This window comes from Lathyrus oleraceus, chromosome 3 (genome assembly GCF_024323335.1).
Source record: "Lathyrus oleraceus cultivar Zhongwan6 chromosome 3, CAAS_Psat_ZW6_1.0, whole genome shotgun sequence".
NCBI classification, from domain to species: domain Eukaryota; kingdom Viridiplantae; phylum Streptophyta; class Magnoliopsida; order Fabales; family Fabaceae; genus Lathyrus; species Lathyrus oleraceus.
The window spans coordinates 24489095-24499534 of NC_066581.1; the positions used below are offsets into that span (position 1 = coordinate 24489095).

General features: G+C 38.2%; 1 non-coding gene across 1 annotated transcript; it reads right to left on the reverse strand.

Annotated features, from left to right (window-relative positions):
- Positions 1 to 459: 459 nt before the first annotated feature.
- LOC127133352 (small nucleolar RNA R71) lies at positions 460 to 566 on the reverse strand. The gene has a single exon (XR_007807333.1). It is a non-coding gene; the product is annotated as a small nucleolar RNA R71 (small nucleolar RNA).
- Positions 567 to 10440: the final 9874 nt, after the last annotated feature.

A 10440-nucleotide genomic window follows, 5' to 3' on the forward strand; every position in this document is an offset into this window, starting at 1 on the left:
ATACTAGAGTACCAACAAAGGTACAATATTCTCGATATCTTCATTCCTACTAAACAAGAAGAAAAGCCAACCATGGCTGAAGAAGGACCAAAAAATTGTCCTCTTAAGTTCTACGCTACCCCGTCCCAACAAGAACCTCACAGCAGCATTGCTGCCCCTGCTATCAATCAAAACGATTTCGAGCTGAAACCCTCATTATTATCATCCGTCCAACAACATCAATTTGCTGGAAATCCTACGGACGACCCTAATGAACACCTGACCAAGTTTGTGCAGTATGCAGACACTGTAAAGGCGAATGGTGTATCTCAAGATGCGATAAGACTACACATTTTTCCTTTCACACTAAGAGACAAAGCTTGGGCTTGGTTGCAATCCTTGCCATCCAAATCAGTTACAACATGGGAAGAGCTGAAGAACGTTTTCTTATCCCGATATTTTTTGCCGAGCAAAACTGCTATGCTGAGAGCTCAAATCAACGGATTTCGACAAAAAGATATAGAATCTCTCTACGACGCATGGGAGAGATACAAAGACATGATGAGGATATGTCCACATCACGGTCTCGAAGACTGGGTGATCATTCACACATTTTACAATGGGCTTCTGTATAACATAAGACTGATAGTAGACGCTGCCGCAGGCGGTGCACTTATGGACAAGCCATACAACAAAGCCTATCAACTCATTAAAAACATGGCCCAAAACCATTGCCAATTGGGAGGTGAAAGAACTCCAGTAGAAAAGTCCCAAACAAAGAGTGTAATGTACGAAATCAGTAGCCTTGACCATGTCCATGCCAAGGTAGATGCCCTTGTTCAAAAGTTAGACAACTTGGCCATACCACCCGCAGCCACCGTGGCTGCTGTGACTCCAAACTGTGAGCTATGTGGAAACCCTGGACACACTGCACCAAAATGTCAGATATTAGCAGGAGTCCCAACCAATCAAGTAAATTACGCACAAGGAAATCCTTATTCGAATACCTACAACCCAGGTTAGAAAAACCATCCTAATTTTTCGTATAAGAATAACAGCACCCTGTATGCACCTGGCCAAGCACCAGCTGTTCCGCCTGGATATCAAAAGCCAGCTAATAATGCTCCTAACATGCCTAGGAAGTCAAACCTCGAACTAATGATGGAAAGCTTCATAGCTACCCAAGCTCAGACAAACAAAGACTTCTTGAACCAAAACATACATACTAGCCAGCAGCTTAAACAACTAGCGAGCAAAGTAGACGCCTTAGCCACCCACAATAAAATGCTTGAAACACAGATTTCACAAGTGGCTCAACAACAAGCATCTACAGCAGCTCCAGCTAGAACATTTCCTGGACAGCCGTAACCTAATCCAAAAGGACATGCAAATGCCGCTATACTGAGGAGTGGAAAAGAAATAGACGGACCCGTAGAACCAAGACTCCAAAACCCTGCCATGTACCAAAAACCAGACAAAACCTCAACTGAGCAGGTAAGTGAACCGAAGGAAATAGAAGATAATACCCAAGAGGCCGAAGAGAAAGAAAAACCTTATGTGCCTCCACCACCCTATAAACCACCCATTCTGTATCCTCAAAGACTTGCAAGTTCTAAAACTACAGGGCAATTTAGGAAATTTGTTGAACTTCTGAAGCAACTAAAATTACAGTTCCCTTTACAGAAGCCATCACACAAATGCCCTCATATGCCAAATTTCTTAAGGAGATCTTATCCAATAAGAAAAAGATAGAGGATAACGAAACAGTTACACTTACTGCCGAGTGTAGCGCAATAATCCAGAATAACATGCCTCCCAAACTAAAAGACCCAGGTAGTTTTTCCGTACCCTATGTCACTGGAAAATTCTTCATAGACAAAGCTCTATGCGATCTAGGAGCCAACATTAGTGTAATGCGCTTAACCATTTGTAAAAGTCTCAATATGGGAGAACTAAGACCGACCAAGATGTATGTTCAATTAGCTGACCGCTCAATAAAATATCCTGTCGGTATACTAGAGAATGTCCCCGTACGTGTAGGACAATTTTACATTCCTACAGACTTCATAATCATGGACATCAAAGAAGATTCCAGTACACCTATTATATTAGGAAGGCCATTCTTAGCTACCACTGGAGCTATAATAGACGTAAAGAGAGGTAAGCTAACATTCGAAGTTGGAGAGGAAAAGGTTGAATTCATCTTAACACAATTCTTACAAGCACCAGCCATAGACGACACCTGTTATCTACTGGATGTCATAGACGAGTGCGTGAGAGAGATGGAGATGCAAGAAACCACATACTCTGATATAATAAAAATCCAAATCCCTCCAATCTTTGAAGATGATAATTGGCATGAACCATACCAAAATGACAGTCTAAGCGAATGCTTAGCACTTACGCCCAACCACATGCCATGCCCAAAGAAACCTGACTTGGAATTAAAAGCACTACCAAAGAACCTAAGATACGAATTCCTAGACACTGAACTGAAAAGACCAGTCATAGTCAACGCTGACTTGGGACAGATGGAAACTTAAAAGTTTTTAGATGTCTTAAGAAAATATCCAATTGCGTTAGGATACAACATCGCTGATCTAAAAGGAATAAGTCCTTCTATCTGTATGCATCGCATTATGCTGGAGGAAGATTGTAAAACCTCTAGAGAACACCAGAGAAGGATCAACCCGATCTTAAGTACGGTAGTCAAGGATGAAGTAAAGAAGCTACTAGATACTGGAATCATATACCCGATCTTCGATAGTCAATGGGTTAGCCCCATTCATGTAGTACCCAAGAAAGGGGGTGTTACAGTTGTTAAGAATGAGAAGGGCGAATCTATAGCACAAAGAGTTGTGACCGGAAGTAGAATGTGCATCGATTATAGAAAACTAAACAAAGCCACTCGGAAAGATCATTTTCCTCTGCCCTTCATTGATCAAATGCTTGAACGATTGGCTAAGCATTCCCACTTCTGCTATCTAGACGATTATTCAGGATTCTTTCAAATTCCAATCCATCCTGACGACCAAGAAAAGACAACCTTCACATGCCCTTATGGTACATTCGCCTACCGACGAATGCCATTTGGATTATGAAACGCTCCCGCAACATTCCAAAGATGCATAATGGCAATCTTCGCTGATTTTATAGACGACATTATGAAAGTCTTTATGGACGACTTTTCTATTTGTGGGCAGAGTTTCGAAGGATGTCTATCAAACCTTGAAATGGTACTTGAAAGATACGTAAAGGTGAATCTCGTTTGAAACTGGGAGAAATGCCATTTCATGGTCTAACAAGGAATCATGTTAGGTCACGTAGTATCTGATAAAGGAATTGAAGTAGACAAAGCCAAGATCGAAATCATAGAGAACCTTCAACCTCCGAAAATTGTACGAGAAATACGAAGCTTTTTAGGACACGCCGGTTTCTACCGACGTTTCATCAAAGATTTCTCGAAAATTACCAAGCCACTTACAGGTTTATTAATGAAAGATGCTGATTTTATCTTTGATAAAAAATGTTTAACAGTGTTCAACCAATTAAAAACATCTTTAATCACCGCACCCATAATGCAACCACCTGACTGGAGATTACCTTTCGAAATCATGTGTGATACGAGTGATTACGCCGTAGGCGCAGTACTGGGACAAAGAAAGGATAAGAAACTTCATGCTATCTACTATGCAAGAAGAACACTAGATCCAACCCAAATGAACTACGCCACCACTGAAAAGGAACTTTTAGCCGTCGTGTTCGCCTTGGACAAATTCCGTTCCTACTTAGTAGGGACGAAAATCATTATCTATACTGACCACGCCGCTATTAGATATCTACTAAGTAAGAAGGATGCCAAACCAAGACTTTTAAGATAGATTCTACTCTTACAAGAATTTGACTTAGAGATAAAAGATAAGAAGGGTACTGAAAACGTAGTAACGGACCACTTATCACGAATCGAAGGGAATAAACCTGAACAAATTCCAATCAATGATGATTTCCCTTACGAACGACTCATAGCCTAAATGGAAAGCGACATGTCTGAATTAACAATAAATGATACCGAAATAGAAGAACCCGTGGAAGAAATTCATGCGAATGTAACTCTACCATGGTATGCTGATTTTGTCAACTACCTAGCTGTTGGAGTGCTTCCACCGGACCTATCTTACCAGCAAAAGAAGAAATTCTTTCATGATCTAAAACAATACTACTGGGATGAACCTCTGCTTTTCAAAAGAGGTACCGACGGTATTTTCCGTCGATGTGTTCCTGAGGATGAAATAGACGACATAATCTCTCATTGCCATTCCGCTCCCTATGGAGGGCATGCAAGTACCTCAAAGACCTGTACTAAGATCCTACAATTGGGCCTCTTTTGGCCTACTCTATGGAAAGATGTCCATAATGCGGTCATAAAATATGACCGGTGCCAACACACTGGTAACATCTCAAGACGCGATGAAATGCCACAAACAGAAATCTTAGAAGTGGAAGTCTTCGATGTATGGGGGATTGACTTCATGGGACCATTCCCATCTTCTTTTGGTAATAAGTACATACTCGTTGCTGTCGATTATGTTTCAAAATGGATCGAGGTTGTAGCCTCTCCGACAAATGACACACGAGTAGTGATTAAGTTGTTCAAGAACATCATCTTTCCTAGATTCGGTGTGCCAAAACTAGTAGTTAGTGATGGTGGCTCCCATTTCATATCAAATATCTTTGGAAAACTTATTTTGAAGTACGGAGTCCGACACCGTGTAGCAACACCTTATCACCCACAAACCAGTGGGCAATTCGAAGTGTCGAATCGAGAGATCAAACAGATTCTAGAAAAGACTGTCGGAATATCCAGAAAAGACTGGTCATCTAAACTAAACGAAGCTCTGTGGGCCTATAGGACAGCTTACAAAACCCCAATAGGGACCACACCCTTTAAATTAGTCTACGGTAAATCATGTCATCTCCCTGTGGAACTAGAACACAAAGCTTACTGGGCAATTAAGACCCTAAATATGAATTATACTTCCGCAGGTGAGAAACGAATTTTGGACATTCACGAATTGGAAGAACTTCGACTAGACGCCTATGAGAATGCCAGGATATACAAAGAGCGAACCAAAAGATGGCACGACAAACATATATCTAGGAAGGAGTTTAATATCGGCGACATAGTACTACTATTTAATTCAAGACTTAAGCTTTTTCCAGGAAAACTTAAATCTAGGTGGTCAGGCCCTTTCGAAATCACAAAAGTCCTTAAAAGCGATGCTATAGAAATCAAAGGTCGGAATAGTGAACCATTTATGGTAAACGGGCAGCGATTAAAACATTATTATAATATTGACAATAAAGACTATTCAAACAGTCTAAGACTTATAGAGCTGCCTGCTCAACCCTGTAGCGGGGTATTCGTTACCATTAGAGATATTGACTAAATCTAAGGTAAACCATACAAGTCGAGTCGCCACCGCACTTCTATTTATCCAAAGGAATGGTTAGAAAGCGAACAAAAACCTAAAAGTTTTATTGAATAAAAAACTAGTAAAAATGTCAGAGATCGGGGTAAGGGGGTTGGTTATGCAATGGGAAGGTTTTAAGCACCCAAAACATCCTAGGTACTCCTAGGGAGCCCTTTTCATATTTGTTGTAAGGTTGGTATTTTGTGAAAATTTGTTTGTGCAAACATGATTGAAGAGATGAGAAGAGAATATACAAGTTATTTACAATTTGTGTTTGGATGAATAAACCCATTGCCTATGTACCATCTTAAAAAAGATTAGGATCAAAACCTCGTAGTTCGGGATAAAAATCTCAAAATGAGTTGGTGAACTGATTGGTCCAAAAGCCTTAAGGTCTTTTGTTATCCAAGGGAGAAAACTCGACCTAAAACCACAAATCCACCATGTGAGGATAGCTTCAACATGCTAGTGAGGGGTTAACCCTATAATAAGCATGGAAGACTCATTGTGCATCACTAAGGATATAAGTGAGTATTACATCTACCTCAAGGATAACTCAAACCTAATAGCTAAAGGTTATGAAAAGTTTTGATTAAGAGAGTGATCATTGAAACCACAAAAAAGGTATTTGAATGAGTGGTATTTACCAATGAAAAGTATTTACAAAATATGGTCAAAGTTGATTTAAAGATTCAATTCAAAATAAGTGTTATGAAAAGAAAATTTGAAAATCAAAAGCATAAGGCTTAAGTTTCTAAGTTTGAAAAGAAGTGTTAAATGTTTGCACAAAAAGTTTTGGCTTGGGTTAGAGTGGGGGGAAGAAGAAGAATGGCTAAAGTCCTAAGCATACAAGAGATGAGGGATAAGAAACAAGACCACAAATGGAGTTCCTCTCTTGAGATCATATTGATGATCCAAGTAGCTCCCATCCTTTGGAATATGCAAGCAAAATAAGTATAAGCTCAAGAAATCAACATAATCAAACAAGCTTCTTAGAAGATCCCCAATGCCTCTTGTATCTTTCACTTTGGATGAACATGGCAATGATTCTTCAAGTTGTGTTTTCATAGGATCCCCTAGCACAAAAGCACACACATCAAAGAATTCTATGAAGTAAATCAAGAATGGACAAGATTAGGTTTAGAGGTTTGGTCCTTCTAATCCATCTTCAACATTAAGGTTCTTTTACTCCAATTTGCATAGGGAAAGTCCTAGAAACTAAGTCCATTTGTCCATTTCTTTGCATTTGGTCCACAACAATCAAAATAAAACACAAGCACAATAATATATACACAATTATGTGCTCAAGTGAGCAAAAGGCAAATTGCATTAACATAAACATGTGCTCAAGTGAGCAAAAAGCAAAACAAATGAATAATATGTACAAGAATAGTAAATTGCATAAATGTAAAGAGCAAGAATTAAATGTTAATGGTTAATGGTTAGTGTTAATAGTTAGTGTGCCATAAGGCAAATTTAGCGCTATGTTAAGCAATCGTAATTGGACTTATGTAGAAGTCACAACTATCTGAGGCCGGTCAATAATAATGTAGGCAACAACACAAGTTAGAGGTCTTGATTAGTGAATCAAACTCCAACAACATGCCATGCCAAAAAGAAGATGAGAAATGATCTTGTATTGGTTTAGGTTTTTTGCATGATTTAGGAAGCAATCTATCCCTAATGCAAAGCCATTCACTTGATCCATGATCAAGATGAATTAGATTTGAATCAAGGAAGATTAAACCTCCATGTATCAATGCTAACCATCAACCTTTAACTCATTGATCAAAAGAAGAAAAAAGAAGAAGAAGAAGAAGATGAAGATGAAGAATTAAATTGCATTAATGGAAATGATACATACTAATCAACAAGCATTGACCAAAGATAGAGAAGATCAAGGTCAAACAATAGAAAACAGAAGCAAAATGAGAGTTAGAAGTCAAGAAACAAATAAAATATTTTTGGCATTTTTAATATTTAAAATAAAACTTGAATTAAAATAATAAAGAAAGGTCAAACTTCAAACTCACTTCAAATCAACTTTGAAAAGTCCAAGTGAATTATCCCAAGTTCAACAAGGTCAAACAAAGTTTGACAAAAAATTTCAGCATTTTTAGAGGTCAGAAACTATTTTAAATCAATTAAAATGCATAAAAATAACCTAATTGAACTAAAATCTCAAATAAATCTCAAATCAATTAATAAATTGATGAGAATATTTTTCATAGATCTATCATCATTCAAAGAGGTTGGAAAAATATTTTTGTATTTTTTGGATATCAAAAACTATTTAAAATGAATTAAAAATAACCAAAAAAGAGAAAATTACTAAAAAATATCTAATGATAAAAAAAAATATTAAAAATCATTTTTAGAAAGTAGAAATTAAAATGAGAAGAACGGAATTGGTCCCATAATTTTTGGACCAATAATGAGAGAGATATGAATTTTTAAAATAAAATGGAATTAAAAGAAATAAAAGAAATTAAAATCAAAAATTAGAAAATATGGAAAAACACGGAGCGTTGGATGATAGCTCATTAAATGAGCTGGAAGATCATGTGGACTACATGCGCGCATCCATCATACGCTTCAGTCAAATGAATCACACGTAGCCAAATAAAAAGTCATAACGTTGGGTGGATGAGATTAGATCTGGAAAAAGCAATGGACGGTCCTGATCTGATCTGGAGACCAGACGGTGGCCAGCGCCACCGTCTTCTCCGGCCAAACCAAAATTTGCAGAAATGAAAATGGTAACCAAATGGCACGATCCAGGCATCATTCGAAAGCTGGGGTGATGTACATCACCCCTGTACCACTCTATTCCATTCTAGATCTCTAGATTGAGAGAAATCAGAAGTGGAAATTCTATGGTGTTCAAGTGAACTTAATGATTTTCAAAAATTGAAAGCACAATAATGTTGCCTCTATGCAGAGGACTTCAAATCACACAATATCAAAGCAAATGGAACACTATACAAGCTGGTTCGAAGCAAAATACAGTTGAAGAAAACCTTTGAATTGCAAGGATTTGAGTCAAGATCTTGGGATTCTTTTGGAAACAGTAAGCACTATGGATCAAGTAGAGAAGGTTTAGGAACTTTGAGATCTGAAGATTGATCAATGAAATCAAAATTCAGATCTGAAAAATTTGAAGAGAAATACAATAGTTCCTTTAGTGAGGGTTGAGTTTTCAGTTGAGCAGCAATTGGGGCGCCTTTAGGTTGAGAAATTATGAAGCCAAGGCCTTGTATTTATAGATGAAGGGAGCTGCAAGCATGAGCAAAGTGTGTGCATGGGTGAAGAGGGCCTCCATGCATGGGCCTGTACAGGCGCATGGTGTAACACCCCGATTAAAATAAGAGAATTATTTAATTGAGTTAATAGTATTTTATTAATTTAATTAAATAAAGTTGAATTATTGGATTATTATTATTATTATTATTATTATTATAGATATTATTTATTTTAATAATAATTAAATAAATAATATAATTGGAATATGAAGAGTGGAAGGGTAAAAGTGGAATTGGGTAAAAGAGGCCAAAGGAGATAACTGAAGGTTTTCATTTTCACGTATTTTGCCTCAGAGTCAGAAAAGGGAGAAGCGCTGAAGAGAAAGAGAAGGAAGAGGAAAAGACCAAAGATTGCTCAGAGCTTCCTTCAATCCAAAGAGGTAAGGGGTCTGAACCTTATTAAACGATAATATGCGAGCAATTACATGATATAGGATTGGGTTGTTGATAAATTTGGGGAATTTAGGGAGATTGAGAAAGTTTGGGGTTTTGAGGGAAATTGTCCGATCTGTGAGTATGGTGGCGTTATATACATTGTAATCGAAGTATGTTGTGTATGTATGATTGTTAAATGTTGATATTGGGTTGTAGGCTTAGAAGCCGCGCGTCCACTGTTTCTGCGCTTAAAATCTTGTTTATGCACATAACAGCCAAATGACGTTCGCCATTATGCCTTTGGCGCTCGCCATTTGGGCTTTTTTTCAGAATAAAAGCGTTTAACGCTAAATGGCGTTCACCATTAGCCTAACGGCGTTCGCCATATCAGTTTGACAGACAGTTTTCCAGAATAAGAGCGTTTAACGCTAATGGCGTTCACCATTAGCCTAACGGCGTTCGCCATATCAGTTTGACAGACAGTTTTCCAGAATAAGAGCGTTTAACGCTAATGGCGTTCACCATTAGCCTAATGGCGTTCGCCATATCAGTTTGACAGACAGTTTTTCCAGAATAAGAGCGTTTAACGCTAATGGCGTTCACCATTAGCCTAATGGCGTTCGCCATATCAGTTTGACAGACAGTTTTTCCAGAATAGGAGCGTTTAACGCTAATGGCGTTCACCATTAGCCTAACGGCGTTCGCCATATCAGTTTGACGGACAGCTTTCGCGTTTTAAACTCCCAGATGTGATATCGTTGTAATGTTGTTGTTGTTTTGTTGAGTTGTATGTCATGCTATTCATGATGATGATAACATGACTATATGATGTTGTTGTTGCTATGTTGATTATGATGCATGTTTGGTGTGCATGCATTCATGAAAGGCCGATGCCTAGTGACGAACGGACTGAGTTCCAATGATGTTGTTGACTCCGGGCTTGTTGAGAGGCTTGGTTCCTTATGGGGAACTCGGATTCTATGGTGGTGAATCTGGGAGTAGTGATCCTGTAGTGGTCACAAAATGGGTATACCGAGTCGTGTTGAGTCATGCATGGGTGTGTGCATTGCAATTGATGTGTTGTTTTGTTGATATTCATGAGTTTGTGGATTATAATGATGATTGTGATGATTCGTGTTGACATATGTGCAAATTATTCATATTATATTCTGTCGTTATATTATTGTTTAATAATGTAATTCTCACCCCTTCTGCATGTGTTTATGTTCATCTATGATGAGCAATGTGCAGATAATGAGGAGTAGCTTTTGTTGAGGTGAAGAATAAGTGTAGAGTTATTCTACAGAGTCGAG